The sequence below is a fragment of the Neoarius graeffei genome, chromosome 10, assembly GCF_027579695.1.
Source record: "Neoarius graeffei isolate fNeoGra1 chromosome 10, fNeoGra1.pri, whole genome shotgun sequence".
NCBI lineage: Eukaryota > Metazoa > Chordata > Actinopteri > Siluriformes > Ariidae > Neoarius > Neoarius graeffei.
Window position 1 is genome coordinate 7,917,451 of NC_083578.1, and position 21,433 is coordinate 7,938,883.

Genomic DNA, 21,433 nt, shown 5'->3' on the forward strand with positions numbered 1-21,433 from the left:
TAGTTTCCGAGTTAGAGCATTTTCTATAAGCTAGTTTCTGAGTTAGAGCATTTTCTATCAGCTAGTTTCCAAGTTAGAGCGTTTTCTATCAGCTAGTTTCCAAGTTAGAGCGTTTTCTATAAGCTAGTTTAGAAGTTAGAGCATTTTCTATAAGCTAGTTTCCAAGTTAGAGCGTTTTCTATAAGCTAGTTTCCGAGTTAGAGCGTTTTCTATCAGCTAGTTTCTGAGTTAGAGCATTTTCTATACGCTAGTTTCCAAGTTAGAGCATTTTCTATAAGCTAGTTTCTGAGTTAGAGCATTTTCTATCAGCTAGTTTCCAAGTTAGAGCGTTTTCTATAAGCTAGTTTAGAAGTTAGAGCATTTTCTATAAGCTAGTTTCTGAGTTAGAGCATTTTCTATCAGCTAGTTTCCGAGTTAGAGCGTTTTCTATCAGCTAGTTTCCAAGTTAGAGCGTTTTCTATAAGCTAGTTTAGAAGTTAGAGCATTTTCTATAAGCTAGTTTCCAAGTTAGAGCATTTTCTATAAGCTAGTTTCTGAGTTAGAGCGTTTTCTATAAGCTAGTTTCTGAGTTAGAGCATTTTCTATAAGCTAGTTTCTGAGTTAGAGCATTTTCTATCAGCTAGTTTCCGAGTTAGAGCGTTTTCTATCAGCTAGTTTCCAAGTTAGAGCGTTTTCTATAAGCTAGTTTAGAAGTTAGAGCATTTTCTATAAGCTAGTTTCTGAGTTAGAGCATTTTCTATCAGCTAGTTTCCGAGTTAGAGCGTTTTCTATCAGCTAGTTTAGAAGTTAGAGTGTTTTCTATAAGCTAGTTTCCGACTGTTTTCTATCAGCTAGTTTCTGAGTTAGAGCGTTTTCTATGAGCTAGTTTCGGAGTTAAAATTATTATAATGCTAGTTTGTGAGTTAGACTATCTGGGTTTCCTTTGCAGTTTTGTGAAAAGTACAGCCGATATTTAAAAAAAAATTTGGCAAAACACAATTGTGTCTGGGCGGCACGGTGGTGTAGTGGTTAGCGCTGTTGCCTCACAGCAAGAAGGTCCGGGTTCGAGCCCCGTGGCCGGTGAGGGCCTTTCTGTGCGGAGTTTGCATGTTCTCCCCGTGTCCGTGTGGGTTTCCTCCGGGTGCTCCGGTTTCCCCCACAGTCCAAAGACATGCAGGTTAGGTTAACTGGTGACTCTAAATTGAGCGTAGGTGTGAATGTGAGTGTGAATGGTTGTCTGTGTCTATGTGTCAGCCCTGTGATGACCTGGCGACTTGTCCAGGGTGTACCCCGCCTTTCGCCCGTAGTCAGCTGGGATAGGCTCCAGCTTGCCTGCGACCCTGTAGAAGGATAAAGCGGCTAGAGATAATGAGATGAGATGAGACAATTGTGTCTGGGCGGCACGGTGGTGTAGTGGTTAGCGCTGTTGCCTCACAGCAAGAAGGTCCGGGTTCGAGCCCCGTGGCCGGTGAGGGCCTTTCTGTGCGGAGTTTGCATGTTCTCCCCGTGTCCGTGTGGGTTTCCTCCGGGTGCTCCGGTTTCCCTCACAGTCCAAAGACATGCAGGTTAGGTTAACTGGTGACTCTAAATTGAGCGTAGGTGTGAATGTGAGTGTGAATGGTTGTCTGTGTCTATGTGTCAGCCCTGTGATGACCTGGCGACTTGTCCAGGGTGTACCCCGCCTTTCGCCCGTAGTCAGCTGGGATAGGCTCCAGCTTGCCTGCGACCCTGTAGAAGGATAATGAGATGAGACTGTTTTTGATAATGCTAGTCAGTGATTTAGCCTGTTTAATATCAAGCTAGTTTGTGGACTAGCCTGTTTATTGGAATGATTAGCAAGCTAAAAATAAGTGACCGTTGGACCTCTGACACTTGGACCAACCCATTACAGATAAGCTGAGGGGGATTTACTGAGTTCTTATCTGTTCCTGAGGTAATTTTAAACATAATAAATTTACGACAAGTGAAAATACCGATTGAGTTAAAATACATGACAATCAATCAGCATGCCAGCACAGGCTAAAAGGTTCAGGGATTATTCGCGTCCCACTTTGACCCGTTGATAATCACAGCCTGAGTTTACTGACAGCTTTAGCGGCATACATTAGCGCTGCTATTTGTGCTCTTTAGCTCAGTGTGAATGACAGTTAAATCGAGTCGGACAGCTAGTGGGCTTCCTCAGGGAACAAAAGAGGGAAATCCTCTTTTACACACAAACAGCGATAGAGCCACACATGGTGCCTGCTCAACACTCAAACACACACACACACACCACACACACACAAAATACAGTAGTCTATCTTCTTAATTTACCTTCCAAAGCAAAACACAAGCACAACAAAAATGGAAAGTGATTCAGATTAAAGTGATACTTTGACAAAAAAAAAATCAAATGTACACGGCGTTCTCCGTTACGCCACGTGTAATCAATTAATGAAAACATGTTTGCTGTCTGAAGGTTAAAGAGTAGCTAAAGGGCTAATGCTGCTAACAAGCAATGGAAGTCTGTCTCACCTGAAATATTTGCTGTAAAATAAATCTCTGCTGTACCCCGCCTTTCGCCCGTAGTCAGCTGGGATAGGCTCCAGCTTGCCTGCGACCCTGTAGAACAGGATAAAGCGGCTAGAGATAATGAGATGAGATGAGATGAGATAAATCTCTGCTTCAAAGCACATCCAGATTTTCTGAATTGTAGTCATTTACACTATGAACCGCTATCACTTATAAATTCAGTCATGTCGTGACACCAAATCTGAAGCGTTACAAACACACCTGAGAAAGTTTAACAGATTTATGTGCAAGAATAGCTGTAGATGAACGCTGTCTTCTTTCTCTCAGCCATCTTTTTTTCCTTAGTGCAGTTCATGCCAGGATCAGATGATACAAATTCAGCACGAGTTTGTCATGGCTGACAGATTTTCATCAAGCCTTGGAGTGCGACATCATCAAAGAACAGAGACGTGGCGCCCCACGACACCCAGACGAAAAGTCTGGCACGTCAGATTTTTTGGATTTTCTCGCCTAGTTTGATGACGCCACTGCCGACGTGTTCCTTAATAGCCATGATTGACAATTTCTTAACCTTCCTCCCTGATGACACGCAAGGACAATAAACGAACAATAATCGGTCAGAGTCAAACTTGTAGAGTCGCCAGTCTTCCAACCAAGACATGGCAAGAATTTATGTCACCATGATTGACTAATCTGACATGGTGACCGTTGTGAAAGACAAAAATATTATATAATCTGATCCCGGTGTCACTTTTACCAGATCAGAGGTGTAAAAGAGGCCTGTGTGGGTGTATATTTTCATTCCAATTGTGCAAAGGTATCACCTGAATCTCCCGAGATCATCTGATTAAACAGGTGTGAATCAGGTGTGGCTTCTGTGTGATTGGAATGAGAACCTGAACCCGCATCGGCCCTTTCTGGATAAGATTATACGTTATTGTGTTTGGAGCAGAGACTACTGCTCTAAGACGACAAGGGAAGCCCAGCTCTTCCTGTAAAATGTCACGGAAAAGTTCGCCTGTTAAATATGTATTTATGCTACTTAACCCTCTTATTCCAAATCGATATTTTGTGCTAGAAAGTGCTCAGCTTTACGGCTAGTTCGTTCAGCAGTTATTTCTCGCTGGTCATCATAATCTGATAATGTGATCTTTCTCGGTAGAAGCCTGTGGAAGCACAACCCAATGAAAACCCATTGTCTCTGTAGTTTAATGCTACTACGGGATATGCTTTGATCTTAGTGCAGCAAAGCTAGACATTTATTGGACAGTATGCCTTTAGAACATAATTTCTGGGTCACTGGGGCTCTATGGACACTCGGCGACAGTAAGGCGGGACTGGACGCTGGGCTTCTGTATGATGACTGGAGGAACTCTCAAATCTCTTTTGAATGTCATGTGACTGACAGCATTTTAAAATTATACGTCGGATTGATCAGAGGGATTCAAGCTCAGTCCATCATGCGGTGTGTTGGCAAGTGAAGTTGTGAGACTGGCTGCTGCTCATTCTCGTTCTTTTTCTACCAATATGCAGTTCCTGTTTCCATTTGTATAAACTGTACATAAAACTGTAAATATAGAGTTTGTGAGTTTGTTACTTGCTTTTGTTTCAGTTCAGTAAAGGCTGTTTATTTTAAGCGAGTGGAAATTTAGCCAGCTAGCTAGCTGTTAGCTGTGTGAAATTGCAACGATTGCTAATGCTTGGTTCACACCTTGGCATTTCAGCCTTGCGTATGCATGGAGTATCAGGATAGGTGGCAGTAAGAAAGGAACATCACAGCATCGCCAGCTTACGTAGCTAATACTCTAGGATGCGTAACACGATCTCCTTGTAAGCCAGGGTGCAGTGTGTTTTTAAGTCCGCACTTAAAAATCCATAGCATATACGTAGCAGCTTTGATACATCATGTGCACGCTGTAAAAATGAAAGCTACGCAGCAGTGACGCATCTGTGCAAAGCATGTGCATCATGGTGTGCATGGCAGGGTTGCAAGGAGAAAGCCACTGCTCTCCAAAAAGAACATTGCTGCTCGTCTGCAGTTTGCTAAAGATCGCATGGACAAGCCAGAAGGCTACTGGAAAAATGTTTTGTGGACGGATGAGACCAAAATAGAACTTTTTGGTTTAAATATGAAGCGTTATGTTTGGAGAAAGGAAAACACTGCATTCCAGCATAAGAACCTTATCCCATCTGTGAAACATGGTGGTGGTAGTATCATGGTTTGGGCCTGTTTTGCTGCATCTGGGCCAGGACGGCTTGCCATCATTGATGGAACAATGAATTCTGAATTATACCAGCGAATTCTAAAGGAAAATGTCAGGACATCTATCCATGAACTGAATCTCAAGAGAAGGTGGGTCATGCAGCAAGACAACGACCCTAAGCACACAAGTCGTTCTACCAAAGAATGGTTAAAGAAGAATAAAGTGAATGTTTTGGAATGGCCAAGTCAAAGTCCTGACCTTAATCCAATCGAAATGTTGTCGAAGGACCTGAAGCGAGCAGGTCATGTGAGGAAACCCACCAACATCCCAGAGTTGAAGCTGTTCTGTACGGAGGAACGGGCTAAAATTCCTCCAAGCCGGTGTGCAGGACTGATCAACAGTTACCGCAAACGTTTAGTTGCAGATATTGCTGCACAAGGGGGTCACACCAGATACTGAAAGCAAAGGTTCACATACTTTTGCCACTCACAGATATGTAATATTGGATCATTTTCCTCAATAAATAAATGGCCAAGTATAATATTTTTGTCTCATTTGTTTAACTGGGTTCTCTTTATCTACTTTTAGGACTTGTGTGAAAATCTGATGGTGTTTTAGATCATATTTATGCAGAAATATAGAACATTTTAAAGGGTTCACAAACTGGGGGCGTCGTGGCTCAGGTGGTTAAGGCGCCATACCATGAATGCGGGCGACCCGGGTTCGATTCCGGCCTGAGGTCATTTCCCGATCCCTTCCCGTCTCTCTCTCCCGCTCATTTCCTGTCTCTACACTGTCCTATCCAATAAAGGTGCAAAAAGCCCAAAAAAAATATCTTTAAAGGGTTCACAAACTTTCAAGCACCACTGTTAGTTTACTCGGCAGAGTCGGAGTAGAACTGGCAGAAATCACATATAAATAACAACAAATTGAAAAATAACTGACTAATTTTGTTACGTAGACCTAAAACTGAGCTTCCCCAATTTCAAAGACCACCAGCCGCCTCTGGTTTGGAGGATATTTGACATAAACGGATTAAAAACACATATCAGTATCATTGATATGTTTTTCAGTTTTCAGTGAGGTGGTGTTTGTTTAATGTTTATGGAACGAGTCCCTAGTGTCAGCGCTTTGGAACAGTCTGGACCGCTGTCTTCAGGACAGAGGAGTTTCGGAGTTTAGGAGTTCAGCACGGTTTTGTTTGGTGTCTGTGATTCTGTATAATACACACAGTATGACGTCTAGTGTTCAATGCAATGCAAGGAAATGCATTCTTTACAGATGGATCGAAACTCCACCAACTGCACAATACATAGTTAGAATATGCGCATGGAGTTAAAAACAGGATTATTAATGTCTCATTATCTGTAGCCGCTTTATCCTGTTCTACAGGGTCGCAGGCAAGCTGGAGCCTATCCCAGCTGACTACGGGCGAAAGGCGGGGTACACCCTGGACAAGTCGCCAGATCATCACAGGATTATTAATGTATGGAATGTAATTATACAATTAAACAAATAGGAACATATTTAGGGCAGCATGGTGGTGTAGTGGTTAGTGCTGTCGCTTCACAGCAAGAAGGTCCTGGGTTCGAGCCCCGGGGCCGGCAAGGGCCTTTCTGTGCGGAGTTTGTATGTTCTCCCCGTGTCCGCGTGGGTTTCCTCCGGGTGCTCCAGTTTCCCCCACAGTCCAAAGACATGCAGGTTAGGTTAACTGGTGACTCTAAATTGAGCGTAGGTGTGAATGTGAGTGTGAATGGTTGTCTGTGTCTATGTGTCAGCCCTGTGATGACCTGGCGACTTGTCCAGGGTGTACCCCGCCTTCCGCCCGTAGTCAGCTGGGATAGGCTCCAGCTTGCCTGCGACCCTGTAGAACAGAATAAAGCGGCTACAGATAATGAGATGAGATGAGAGGAACATATTCAAGCAGCCGAATTGAAATAGCTTGCTTGCTAGTTCGTTTTTCCAATGCTAACTTCCTGGAACATGGTGTGCATATGGGTTGAGTTACATGTCGATCCTGAGATCGAGATGTTGAACCTCTTCTGCTCCTCGGACCTGCCTGATCCATCCTGATGCCCTACATCTAGCTGGAGTCTCATCACATCGCTCCTGTAGAGGACGGCCCCATATGGACAGTCGAAAGTCACACTTGGAGGACGCTCTGGACTCTTACAGTAATGCTTTTATGGCTGAGGACTACAGTTGACTTGCTAACTTTAGGACTGCAGTTGTCATGAACAGTTTTGCACTCAAGTTTCCATCAATGAAGAGTTTATAACATCAACGAAACTGACTTCATGTTAAAACTGTTAATGTTATAGTCATGTTGTCTGTTGTCGCCCAGATGAGGATGTGTTCCCTTTTGAGTCTGGTTCCTCTCGAGGTTTCTTCCTCATGTAGTCTGAGGGAGTTTTTCCTTGCCACCGTCGCCACAGGCTTGCTCATTGGGGATAGATTATGGATAAAATTAGCTCATGTTTTAAGTCGTTCAAATTCTGTAAAGCTGCTTTGCGACAATTTCTATTGTTAAAAGCGCTATAGAAATAAACTTGACTTGACTTGACTTATGGACTTTGTAAAATTTGCAGCAAAAGTTAAAAATTTTCAATGTACTCAAGACAAATTTCGGACAAAAAAAAACAAAACATAGGAATGAATGGACTTCCGGTTGCCTCACAAATGTACCCAGTACACAGAGCTACGGTATGTCGAACCGAGGCGTTACGGTTTGTGGTTTCTTGCTAACATTTTTTTTAAATTATTATTATGTTAAAGAGAGAGAAGAACGAGATGTTGATGACAGAATGACTGTTTAAAGCTGCTTTATTTATAGCTGCAAGTGAGAACAGGAACTAAGTTGTCTTGCAGATGTTCCACGACAATAAATGTATCGTCACTTAAAAAAAAAATAATTAGCCACTGGCAAATTGTTGTAGTGTGAGGGAAAAAAAAACACTTTCAGACCTGATAGGAAAATAATCAGCTTTGTGTTGGTAACTGTAACTCTGCTTCGTCTCTCTCTGACACACACACACACACACACCATGGTTGATTATTTTCTGATAACAGATACTCTCGCTGCTATTTTATTTAAAAAAAAAAGTTTATTGAATTAGTGTGATAGCATTGTTTTAAAACAAGTAAATGAAAGATTTGTAGTTGATTTTTTTCAGCAAAACGTTTCTCTAAATGGTTTCGACTTTACAGCCAAACTTCACAATGTCCACTCAGTGTTCCTGCGCACAGGCGTGTCTCAGTTCAGTCTGGATTTTAAAAATCGTTGCTGAAATGTTTATTAGCAGGAGCAGCAGTGTGGCTCTGCTCGCCGTCAGCTCCGTGATTAAATCTAAATGTAACTTCGTTCAGCAGACGATGCGTATCTATGATTTACGCTCGCACTCCAAACAGTCTGCATGTTTCTTCACTGCACTGTGTTGTAGACAAGCGGGCCGTGTAGCTGTAAGTACAAGCAGATGAAATGGCACCCGGGTAATGAAATCTAAACAGGCCTATTACTCAGAGGAGGCCTTGGACGAGGCTGGAGCTCCCCGTGAAGACTGTACCGCTGTGAAAGGCTGCATTTATAGCCGTTTTGTATTCCTCTGGGTGGGGGTGGGGGGTTACAGTGCTGCTCTTTAAAAAAAAAAAAAAAACAGGGCCGTGCAGGGAAAAAAAAAACACACAAGATTTATTTGACTAAAAGCCACAGTACCCTTGAAATCCACAGTCAAAGGAGAAGATTGTGCTTTATTAGATATGGACAGGGGAAAGCAGGCGTTTGAACCCTGACATAAAAGCCTCAATCAGAATCAAGAGAGCGTATAATGTGAGGGGGAAATGGTTCAAAACTCTATCGCGCTTTATCCTCTGAGGAACAGAGATGTCAAAGCGTTTTGTGGTGACAGAGCTCCCGTTACGAGGGAACAGCCCGGGGAGCTGAAATGGAATCAGGGAAACTGTATCCTATTGTGCTGCTACACACACACACACACACACACACACACACACACACACATATATATATATATAAAACATTTTTACAACATATATTAACAGTTATTCCATGAAATCAAGTCATACATGAGCTGATAGCCTACGAGGTGCGTAGCACCGAGTTGTCTATAATCCATGTACAGTGAGATTGAGTGGAATAACTGTTTTATTCTATCCACATTCACTGGATTTTGAAAAACAGAGCATTTTTATTTTTGCTTTTTGCAAATAAAAATAAATAAAATAAAAATAAAAACTTTATACAAAATGTCCAACAAAATAATTTCCGCTTAGAATGTAAACAAACCAGCGAAATGACAGGAGCAATTTGTGAAAAATGCGATAATAATCATTCTTGAAAATTAAAAAAAGATACGTTCTTATCATCAAATACTTTCATTCCATGTTTTGTTGCTTTTTTTTATTTTTAGGGGTTTTGTTTTCGAGTAGAATTTTTATTTCGTCCTCAGTTGGTTCAGCAACACGCGCCGCCATTTTGTTTTTCTCTACTCACGGTATATGAGCTGATATCCTAGTATCTTATTAGAGGACCCAATCAGAGGTCATATCCAGTGAGTGTGGATAGAATATCTCATCTCATCTCATTATCTGTAGCCGCTTTATCTTGTTCTACAGGGTCGCAGGCAAGCTGGAGCCTATCCCAGCTGACTACGGGCGAAAGGCGGGGTACACCCTGGACAAGTCGCCAGGTCATCACAGGGCTGACACATAGACACAGACAACCATTCACACTCACATTCACACCTACGCTCAATTTAGAGTCACCAGTTAACCTAACCTGCATGTCTTTGGACTGTGGGGGAAACCGGAGCACCCGGAGGAAACCCACGCGGACACAGGGAGAACATGCAAACTCCACACAGAAAGGCCCTCGCCAGCCAAGGGGCTCGAACCCGGACCTTCTTGCTGTGAGGCGACAGCGCTACACCACCGTGCCGCCCTGGGTAGAAAAAAAAATATATATATATAAAGCGGGGGTTGTGTTACAACTTGTTTATGGAGCTGTGGGTGTCGAAATCCAAAATGCTCAGTGATACCGATCACTAGATTCCCTGGAACAGGGGTCATCAGCTTGGAGCATGTGCAGTAGAACACAAGAAAAATGTCTGTTTGTGACGTGTTTATGTACATCTGTACACACAGGGTGTGTGTGTGTGTGTGTGTGTGTGTGTGTGTGTGTGTGTGTGTGTGTGTGTGTGTGTATTGGTGGCTGTTCTTCTCATCTTCTCCATTTTTTTATATGCAAAAAAAATGGGTCTGCTTTTAAAATATTAGATTTACTGTGCAAAAGTCTTAGCCCCAGGGCGGCACGGTGGTGTAGTGGTTAGCACTGTTGCCCCACAGCAAGAAGGTCCGGGTTCGAGCCCCGTGGCCAGCGAGGGCCTTTCTATGTGGAGTTTGCATGTTCTCCCCGTGTCCGCGTGGGTTTCCTCCGGGTGCTCCGGTTTCCCCCACAGTCCAAAGACATGCAGGTTAGGTTAACTGGTGACTCTAAATTGACCATAGGTGTGAATGTGAGTGTGAATGGTTGTCTGTGTCTATGTGTCAGCCCTGTGATGACCTGGCGACTTGTCCAGGGTGTACCCCGCCTTTCGCCCATAGTCAGCTGGGATAGGCTCCAGCTTGCCCGCGACCCTGTAGAACAGGATAAAGCGGCTAGAGATAATGAGATGAGATGAGACATTTGATTTCATTATTTTTAAGCCATTTTTGGTCTCCAGCATTTCTTTACATGTGCCTAAGACTTTTGTGAGCATTTTCACACAGAAGTCTCTAGACATTAGTTTAGAATGGTGTGAAAAACAAACAACATCCAGTGAGCATCAGAGTTGCATGCACTTGTTGATGAGAGACGTCAGAGCAGAATGGCCCGACTGGTTCGGAATGACAGGTCAGTCAAACTGACACTCTTTACAGATGTGGTGAGCAGAAAAGCACCTCCTAATGCACCGAACCTTGAGGTGGATGGGTGACAAGAGCAGAAGACCACAACAGTTTCCATTTCTGTCAGCCAGGATCAGAATCTGAGACGATAGTGGGAAACCGGACCAGGTGAATTTTCCCACATGGAAACATCACCTGAAGATCTCCATCTGTATCTGCGTGATTTGATACATGCGCTGCTTCCACATGATTGGCTGACTGCATGAGTAAACTGAGGTTCAGGTGTTTCTTTTCAGACACACTTACACACTTATGCAATCACACACACACACACACACACGTATGTGGTAAGAGAAGGGGTCCTCTCATCCTGTCATGCCGTAAACAGTTGCTTTCCCATGAGCGCCCTCGTGTTCCTGTTGTCGGCCAGCGTTGAGCACACTGGGAAACATCCCGGCCACTATTGTCCTCGGGGTCAAAGGTCACAGGATGCCCCTAAAGTGCTCAATGAGCGAGGTGAGAGGTGGGATGCGAGTCACGATAAAGAGGCCTGTCCAACCCCCCAATGAAAGAAAGGAACACATTAAAATGTATTCTTTCTCTCTCGTCCATGTCTCTCCCCCCACCTCTCGCTCTCTTTCTCTCTCTCTCTCGCTCTTGCTCTCTCTTCATTCATTATCAGACGCTGCTCTTTCAAGAGGCTGAGAGAGAAGGGGACACACAAAAAAGGAAAAAAGAAATGGAGGTGGTCCTTCTCTCATATACAATGGCTCGACTCAGCAATTCAGCATCAACTTCCTGCCCGGAGCTGGACAATCCTACACCGCTCTCCCCCTCCCCTCTCCTCCCCTCCCACTGCTGCTGCTGCTGCTTGGAGGTCTTTATCATGATCTGTGCAGAGCTGGATGACATGGACGTCAGCTTTCCCACAGATGGACATGAGTGGCCTGGTTAAGCGTGAATGAGACAGACAGAAAGTGGGTGACAGATCAATTCTCCCAGGTTCAGGGGTTGTTGGTTTGGAGTTTTTGGCACATTTGTATGACAAGCTACTACAATCAGAACAAAAAATGGGCGGAAAAATATTTTCCGTAACTTTTCCCATGGCTCATTCCCATGAACGGTTGCAGATTGATATGAGTCACAGTTAGTTAGAGATGTACTGATTTATATCCATGTGGGTTGAATACACTGTTATAGATCGAGATATAGATGCTACAGATATCGTTAATTGTTAATGTATCACACTGAACAGTTGTGCGCTCGAAGTCAAAAAGAGCAAGTAACATGGAATGGAAGTCTATCTCACCCAAAATCTGTTCTGTAAAACTTTATCTCAAGCCATGCCCAGTTCTTTTCTCATCCAGTAAGGTAATAGGTGAAAACATGTTTTGGATATGGTGATATTTACTGTCATGGATAAATAAGAACTAAACTACACAATGAACCTGAACTCTGGAGTGTTATAGAGGTGGCCATCTTGAACAATCAGAATCACTTTGTTTTCTCAGCACAGTCTGACAGAGCTCTGCCCCTTATGCTGTTACAGAGGTGGCCATCTTGGACAATAAAAATAATTTTTTCATCAGCATGGTTTGATAAGGGTGGCACGGTGGTGTAGTGGTTAGCGCTGTCGCCTCACAGCAAGAAGGTCCGGGTTCGAGCCCCGTGGCCGGCGAGGGCCTTTCTGTGCGGAGTTTGCATGTTCTCCCCGTGTCTGCATGGGTTTCCTCCGGGTGCTCCGGTTTCCCCCACAGTCCAAAGACATGCAGGTTAAGTTAACTGGTGACTCTAAATTGACCGTAGGTGTGAATGTGAGTGTGAATGGTTGTCTGTGTCTATGTGTCAGCCCTGTGATGACCTGGCGACTTGTCCAGGGTGTACCCCGCCTTTCGCCCGTAGTCAGCTGGGATAGGCTCCAGCTTGCCTGCGACCCTGTAGAACAGGATAAAGCAGCTAGAGATAATGAGGTGAGATGGTTTGATAAAGCTATATGCTGAACACTGTAACATTATAGAGGCAGCCATCTTGGGTGATCAGAAACAATGTTTTTCTCAACACAGTCTGACAGAGCTCCGTCCCTTATGCAGGACCCTGGAACATTATAGAGGCAGCCATCTTGGAAAATAAAAATAATTTATTTTTAATAAGCATAGTTTGATAGAGCTCCACCCCGTATACAGGTTCCTGGAACATTACAGAGGAGGCCATCTTGGACAATCAGAAACAATGTTTTTCCTCAACACAGTTTGATAGAGCTCCGCCCTGTATGCTGAACACTATAACATTACAGAGGCGGCCATCTTGGACGATCAAAAACTATCTTTTCCTCAACACAGTTTGATAGAGCTCCGCCGCTTATGCAGAACTTTAGAATATTATAGAGATGGCCATCTTGGAAAATAAAAATCTTTTTTTTTCATCAGCACGGTTTGATAGAGCTCCGCCCCTTATGCAGAACCCTGGAACGTTATAGAGGTGGCCATCTTGGAAAATAAAAATCTTTTTTTTTTAATCAGCACGGTTTGATAGAGCTCCGCCCCTTATGCAGAACCCTGGAACATTACAGAGGCGGCCATCTTGAATGATCAGAAACAATGTTTTTCCTCAACACAGTTTGATAAAGCTCCGACCCTTATGCACAACCCTGGAACATTATAGAGGCAGCCATCTTGGAAAATAATTTTTTTTCATCAGCACAGTTCGATAGAGCTCCGCCCCTTATGGAGGACCCTGGAACGTTATAGAGGATTTCGACGTGACGTCACAGGTCACGTGACGCCCCGGTGTCCGCCATTTTGAAGGTCAAGCTAGCTAATGTCAACAACAGTAGCTAGTATGTTACTGTAGCAATGTTTACATTCAGTCATTTGGATGACTGTTAAAACATTTCAGTCTCAAGTTTTTCCTTTACTGTATTTACTAGTTTACTGAGCTAGCGCACTAGCTCGGGCAGGCTGGGAGCGAGCGCGCTAGCTCGGGCAGGCTGGGAGCGAACGCGCTAGCTCGGGTAGGCTGGGAGCTAGCGTGCTAGCTCGGGCAGGCTGGGAGCGAGCGCGCTAGCTCGGGCAGGCTGGGAGCGAACGCGCTAGCTCGGGTAGGCTGGGAGCTAGCGTGCTAGCTCGGGCAGGCTGGGAGCTAGCTCCCAGCCTGCCCGAGCGCGCTAGCTCAGTAAACTAGTAAATACAGTAAAGGAAAAACTTGAGACTGAAAGGTTTTAACAGTCATCCAAATGACTGAACGTAAACATTGCTACAGTAACATACTAGCTACTATGTTGTTGACATTAGCTAGTGCTAACAGCTAGCTGCTAGTGCACTGCTACAACTACACCGACCCTAATAATACAGTTCTTGGTCATTGCCTGGTAACAGCAAATTTATAACGGGCCATGTCTCAACAGACTAAGATGTTATTTCAATGACATTTAATAACATTTTGTTTATCCTGAGGACCGAAAGTAAATGAAAATGTGAACAAACCTTAGCTGTAATAAGATGGCGACCACCGGCTCCAGGGACGACCCGCTGATGTAGGCGTGTTACCCAGCCTGGTTTTTAACGACATAGGTATACAGATCATGTGGGCCGAAGTCAGGTAAAGACGAGGGCTTCGTGTACTTCCGTACGTCAGTGAACAATCCTGGTGGAAGCAGGTAAACGTCGTTCTCTAAGCCTGCTAACCTCAATTTTTGCAAATACCTCTCCCTCTGCTCGCCCTGTAAATGCCCTACGTCGCTGGATAGTGAAGGTGTTTTCTGCATCTCGCTCCTTTTTCTTTTATGTTTTTTCCCTGGTATTTCCCACACGCCTGACTGCAGGTCAGGAAGATCACCCACGCTGCAGCGCTGCAAAGCCAGAAAAAGATAGCCTGGTAACATGTACGGATCACGTACACCAGCATCATTGATTTTCTGGTGATATCACTTCTTACTCGCGTCATCTAGGCCGGATAAAATACTCGACAATGAGACTTCGTCATGATTAACAGTGTATAGCTACCGGTAGTCGCCATATTTGTGACCGTCAAAATGGCGCCGTCTACTTGTTGACATGGCAACGGTCACGTGGGTCGAAAATCTCTATAGAGGCAGCCATCTTGGAAAATAAAAATCTTTTTTTTTTCATCAGCACGGTTTGATAAAGCTCCGCCCCTTATGCAGGACCCTGGAAAATGATAGAGGCAGCCATCTTGGATGATCAGAAACAATGTTTTTCCTCAACACAGTTTGATAAAGCTCCGCCCTTTATGCAGGACCCTGGAATATTACAGAGGCAGCCATCTTAGACAATCAAATTCATTTTGTTTCCTCAGAGCAGTTTGATAGAGCTCCACCACTTGTACTGAACACTTTTATGTTATAGGTGCGGACATTTTGGACAATAAGTAAAATTTTTTTCTTCAGCACGGTTTATTAGAACTTCGCCCCTTATGCTATCAAAGTATAGCACTATTATGGTTATATTTAAATTTACACTGTTTAATTACAGGTCCAAGCATCAGTACTGGAATTCTATTGTATATCGGACATTGTCTTGACTCGTCCTCTGATTTCTTGTCTAATCGCAAACTAATCTGAATCTCCTCAGCTCCGCCCACTTAGTTTTTTTTTGTTGTGCTAATTTACTAATATGCAAACATGATTTTTGCAACTAGCTAATAAAATTTTGGGCCCATCTTCACAAAATTGGTGTCAAACTACACAGCAGATTCTGAACCGTAATAATTAGCGAAAACATCTTGAGATTTATAAACAATATGACTGCCAATGAATTCTTGGGAGGCGGAGCCTAATTTAGTCAAACGGCCGTAACTCATGATCGGTTGCAAGGATTCACAGGAAACTTGAAAAACTTGTACAGGACACAAAGATTCTGAGGTGAGGACACATCGAAGGTTTGATGCGGAGCTAAATTTAGATGACTATTGCTCAGGAAGTGGATTTTTGATTTTTGATGATGACTTAATTACTACAAAAAAATGGCCGCCATTGGCCAGTCAGCTTTCTGAAGGGATTTGTCTGGGTTACCACAGAGCAGTTGTGACAAAACTTGAATGGTAGGCCGCTATAAGGACCCCCCTGATGCAGTCTGACTCCGACTGACCACTGGGAGTTGCTGTGCATGTTTTTGGACCAAAACAAGAATAAAACAAGTGTTGCCAGGCAAAACAAACCTCACCCGGTAACACTTATGATGAATATGAAGGAAGATATCGCTAAAAAAATAGGTGGGTCCATGTGGCTGCTGCTTATAAACAAAATAGTTTTCTGATCCTATGTCCATACAGTAAATACAGCATATATATATACAACCCCGATTCCAAAAAAGTTGGGAGAAAGTACAAATTGTAAATAAAAACGGAATGCAATAACCTACAAATCTCAAAAACTGATATTGTATTCACAATAGAACATAGACAACATATCAAATGTCGAAAGTGAGACATTTTGAAATTTCATGCCAAATATTGGCTCATTTGAAATTTCATGACAGCAACACATCTCAAAAAAGTTGGGACAGGGGCAATAAGAGGCTGGAAAAGTTAAAGGTACAAAAAAGGAACAGCTGGAGGACCAAATTGCAACTCATTAGGTCAATTGGCAATAGGTCATTAACATGACTGGGTATAAAAAGAGCATCTTGGAGTGGCAGCGGCTCTCAGAAGTAAAGATGGGAAGAGGATCACCAATCCCCCTAATTCTGCGCCGACAAATAGTGGAGCAATATCAGAAAGGAGTTCGACAGTGTAAAATTGCAAAGAGTTTGAACATATCATCATCTACAGTGCATAATATCATCAAAAGATTCAGAGAATCTGGAAGAATCTCTGTGCGTAAGGGTCAAGGCCGGAAAACCATACTGGGTGCCCGTGATCTTCGGGCCCTTACACGCCACTGCTCACATACAGGCATGCTTCTGTATTGGAAATCACAAAATGGGCTCAGGAATATTTCCAGAGAACATTATCTGTGAACACAATTCACCATGCCATCCGCCGTTGCCAGCTAAAACTCTATAGTTCAAAGAAGAAGCCGTATCTAAACATGATCCAGAAGCGCAGACGTCTTCTCTGGGCCAAGGCTCATTTAAAATGGACTGTGGCAAAGTGGAAAACTGTTCTGTGGTCAGACGAATCAAAATTTGAAGTTCTTTTTGGAAATCAGGGACGCCGTATCATTCGGACTAAAGAGGAGAAGGACGACCCGAGTTGTTATCGGCTCTCAGTTCAGAAGCCTGCATCTCTGACGGTATGGGGTTGCATTAGTGCGTGTGGCATGGGCAGCTTACACATCTGGAAAGACACCATCAATGCTGAAAGGTATATCCAGGTTCTAGAGCAACATATGCTCCCATCCAGACGACGTCTCTTTCAGGGAAGACCTTGCATTTTCCAACATGACAATGCCAAACCACATACTGCATCAATTACAGCATCATGGCTGCGTAGAAGAAGGGTCCGGGTACTGAACTGGCCAGCCTGCAGTCCAGATCTTTCACCCATAGAAAACATTTGGCGTATCATAAAATGGAAGATACAACAAAAAAGACCTAAGACAGTTGAGCAACTAGAATCCTACATTAGACAAGAATGGGTTAACATTCCTATCCCTAAACTTGAGCAACTTGTCTCCTCAGTCCCCAGACGTTTACAGACTGTTGTAAAGAGAAAAGGGGATGTCTCACAGTGGGAAACATGGCCTTGTCCCAACTTTTTTGAGATGTGTTGTTGTCCTCATCTCATCTCATCTCATTATCTCTAGCCGCTTTATCCTGTTCTACAGGGTTGCAGGCAAGCTGGAGCCTATCCCAGCTGACTACGGGCGAAAGGCGGGGTACACCCTGGACAAGTCGCCAGGTCATCACAGGGCTGACACATAGACACAGACAACCATTCACACTCACATTCACACCTATGGTCAATTTAGAGTCACCGGTTAACCTAACCTGCATGTCTTTGGACTGTGGGGGAAACCGGAGCACCCGGAGGAAACCCACGCGGACACGGGGAGAACATGCAAACTCCACACAGAAAGGCCCTCGCCGGCCCCGGGGCTCGAACCCAGGACCTTCTTGCTGTGAGGCGACAGCGCTAACCACTACACCACCGTGCCGCCCTGTGTTGTTGTCATGAAATTTAAAATCACCTAATTTTTCTCTTTAAATGATACATTTTCTCAGTTTAAACATTTGATATCAAATCAAATCAAGTTTATTTGTACAGCGCTTTTAACAATAAACATTGTCGCAAAGCAGCTTTACAGAATTTGAACGACTTAAAACATGAGCTAATTTTATCCCTAATCTATCCCCAATGAGCAAGCCTGTGGCGACGGCAGCAAGGAAAAACTCCCTCAGACGACATGAGGAAGAAACCTCGAGAGGAACCAGACTCAAAAGGGAACACATCCTCATTTGGGCAACAACAGACAGCCTGACTATAATATTAACAGTTTTAACAGGTATAACCCTCAACTGTCCTCATGGGGCCGTCCTTCACAGGAGTGGGGCGATAAAACTCCGACCAGACACAGGGCACCAGGATGGATCAAGCAGGTCCGAGGGGCAGAAGAGGCCAGCATCTCAATCCCAGGACCAACATGTAACTCAGAGGGACAGATGGGGGGGGGGGGGGGAGAGAGAGAGAGAGAGAAAGAAAACACATTGTTAGGTATGCCCTAAAAATGACAAGTATTAAATCTGTGTGGTAGGCTCGCAGAGACGAGAGTCTTTACATCAGGCATGACACACAATGGCATGTTAATATGGTAAAAAAAATATATCATGATATTTCATCTATGTTCTATTCTGAATAAAATATGGAATTTTGAAACTTCCACATCATTGCATTCCGTTTTTATTTACAATTTGTACTTTGTCCCAGGGCGGCACGGTGGTGTAGTGGTTAGCGCTGTCACCTCACAGCAAGAAGGTCCAGGTTCGAGCCCCGTGGCCGGCGAGGGCCTTTCTGTGCGGAGTTTGCATGTTCTCCCCGTGTCTGTGTGGGTTTCCTCCGGGTGCTCCGGTTTCCCCCACAGTCCAAAGACATGCAGGTTAGGTTAACTGGTGACTCTAAATTGAGCGTAGGTGTGAATGTGAGTGTGAATGGTTGTCTGTGTCTATGTGTCAGCCCTGTGATGACCTGGCGACTTGTCCAGGGTGTACCCCGCCTTTCACCCGTAGTCAGCTGGGATAGGCTCCAGCTTGCCTGAGACCCTGTAGAAGGATCAAGCGGCTAGAGGAGATGAGATGAGACTTTGTCCCAACTTTTTTGGAATCGGGGTTGTATTTACTCTATGAGGCAGTAGTCACAAAAATGAGGCGTAATCCAAAAATCTCATCTCATCTCATTATCTGTAGCCGCTTTATCCTGTTCTACAGGGTCGCAGGCAAGCTGGAGCCTATCCCAGCTGACTACGGGCGAAAGGCGGGGTACACCCTGGACAAGTCGCCAGGTCATCACAGGGCTGACACATAGACACAGACAACCATTCACACTCACATTCACACCTACGGTCAATTTAGAGTCACCAGTTAACCTAACCTGCATGTCTTTGGACTGTGGGGGAAACCAGAGCACCCGGAGGAAACCCACGCGGACACGGGGAGAACATGCAAACTCCGCACAGAAAGGCCCTCGCCGGCCACGGGGCTCGAACCCGGACCTTCTTGCTGTGAGGCAACAGTGCTAACCACTACACCACCGTGCCACCCTAATCCAAAAATGTACAATTTAAAAATGACAGAAGTAAAATATACCAAGTGTCTGTCCTTTATATTATTCTACTCTTACCTCTTACAGTTTTCAAAACTGAAACCTCTGAACCAAGGCTGACATACGCACGCTGTCGCCATGACCCAAACCCTTATTTCCCGGAAATGGCCCGGCGCTAGAGCTCAGTGGAATGTAATTTCCCTTTGTAATAAGCATAAACATGTCTGAAAGCGATTTCTTTAGTGTAGTCCATTTATTTTGAATGGTGAACTGAGTTGTATACACTCACCGGCCATTTTAATTGGAACACATGTATGCGCATCGCGCGATCGTTACACTCTTACAGCACAATGACGTAGTAGCTAGCGCCTCTATATGAGGCAGTAGCTACAACAAAAACGATTTTGACCTTTTTGGTGACCTTGATTGGATGACCCTCAAAATGTTGGAGGTTCTATCTGAAACCAATGCCCATCTATCCTGAATGTCTCATGAAGATTGATCCAGCCATTTTCCCGTAATATCGTTAACAAAAAAAACAAAGAAACAAATAAAGAGACCCCACCGAAAACAATACCTCGCCCCCTGGTGGACTCTGTCCCGGGCGAGGTAACAAGCATGTTGTATGTCTTGTAAAATAAAGTGTCCAGTGAAATATTTTTACTCTTTTTATTTTTATTTTTTGTGAAGTTCAGGGATGTAAACATCCTGTTGAACGTCTGACTTGTGGAATATTCGAAATATGTATCAAACAGGGGTGAATATGTTCAGGTAACAGGATTGAGTGAATGAATTAAAATATATATTTTCCATCAAAATATAACAGATGACTCGTGGAAAAGGATGTTTCAGGGATGATGATTCACCAGATCATCAGATTTTTAAATGATTAAATTTCAAGGTTAGTTATAGGTATAGTGCTGTAGATTTCGTAGAATTTATTCATGTTTAAAGTTATATTTAAAAAAAAAATAGGAGGCCTTTGAGCTTTACTTGAAGCTTGCACGGGCGCAGATATAGGGGGGGACGGGGGGGATTCGTCCCACCCAGATTTAAATTCACCTTGTTCGGTCCCCCCCACTTATAGGGAGGAAAAAACGTCTATGCTGTCTTTCTTTGCATAAGGCAAACCTCACGGAAAAATCAAAAGACTAATTACCATTCGGTTTATTGAGGTGCACAGCAGTACAGACGTAGTTGCAACTGCGCAGACTGCACAGGTTGCAAGCTCGAGCTTGGTTGCTATGGTTACCCACAACAAGTTTGACAGGCATATCGGGGACAGCGCCTCCTAGTTCAGGACCCCAACACGGCATGATGAAGGGTGCCAAAAGGCAGAAAACGATTGCATCGTTTTTTCAAAAAAAAAAAACAACTGTAAGTAAACTGTGCCTTACTTTATCATATCACCTTGCAATTTTTTGATAGTCTGTTCAAAGTAATGTCGTAGTGAAAGTAAAATCGTACGGAGTAGAGATGCCTTTCTGGTAGCCTCCTTCTTTCGGTGGCAGCCTGTAGATACAGTGCTCAGAAGGCAGTTTTAATGTTTAATCTGGCGTTCCCTGCCATAATTTCAGCGAGCATATTGTTTCATAAGGAAACTTTGCGAAGAGTTGTTGACTGACTGCCACTCACGCAACACACAGGCATAGTTAGAAAGTCAGGATGCACTGGTTTACACTTTACACACACACACGTAGCCCAGCCTCTCGCTATGTTTAACAGTTGGAACTTAGCGGTTTTAAAACTAGCTTTGCAGTTTTGCAATTTCTGTGCGTGATGATAATGTGTAAACTTTGGATTTCCATAGGCTATGTTAAAATGTTATCCATAGGCTATGTTAAAATGTTAAATGTTGTCCTGGCCTGCAGGTAGTTCCTGGTGATGGCAGTGAGGGAGGTGAAATAACATGTATACACACTACCGTTCAAAAGTTTGGGGTCACCCAGACAATTTTGTGTTTTCCATGAAAAGTCACACTTTTATTTACCACCATAAGTTGTAGAATGAATAGAAAATATAGTCAAGACATTTTTCTGGCCATTTTGAGCATTTAATCGACCCCACAAATGTGATGCTCCAGAAACTCAATCTGCTCAAAGGAAGGTCAGTTTTATAGCTTCTCT

The 21,433-nt window shown here is 43.8% G+C and overlaps 1 protein-coding gene across 1 annotated transcript in view; it reads right to left on the reverse strand.

Annotated features, from left to right (window-relative positions):
- The window catches only part of ube2d4 (ubiquitin-conjugating enzyme E2D 4 (putative)), a 53,192-nt gene extending 50,619 nt beyond the window's left edge, over positions 1 to 2,573 (reverse strand). The window contains exon 1 of the mRNA XM_060931192.1: positions 2,494 to 2,573. The gene's annotated coding sequence lies outside the window, so the exon portion shown is untranslated. The remainder of the gene's footprint in view (positions 1 to 2,493) is intronic.
- Between the last annotated feature and the right edge of the window lie 18,860 nt (positions 2,574 to 21,433).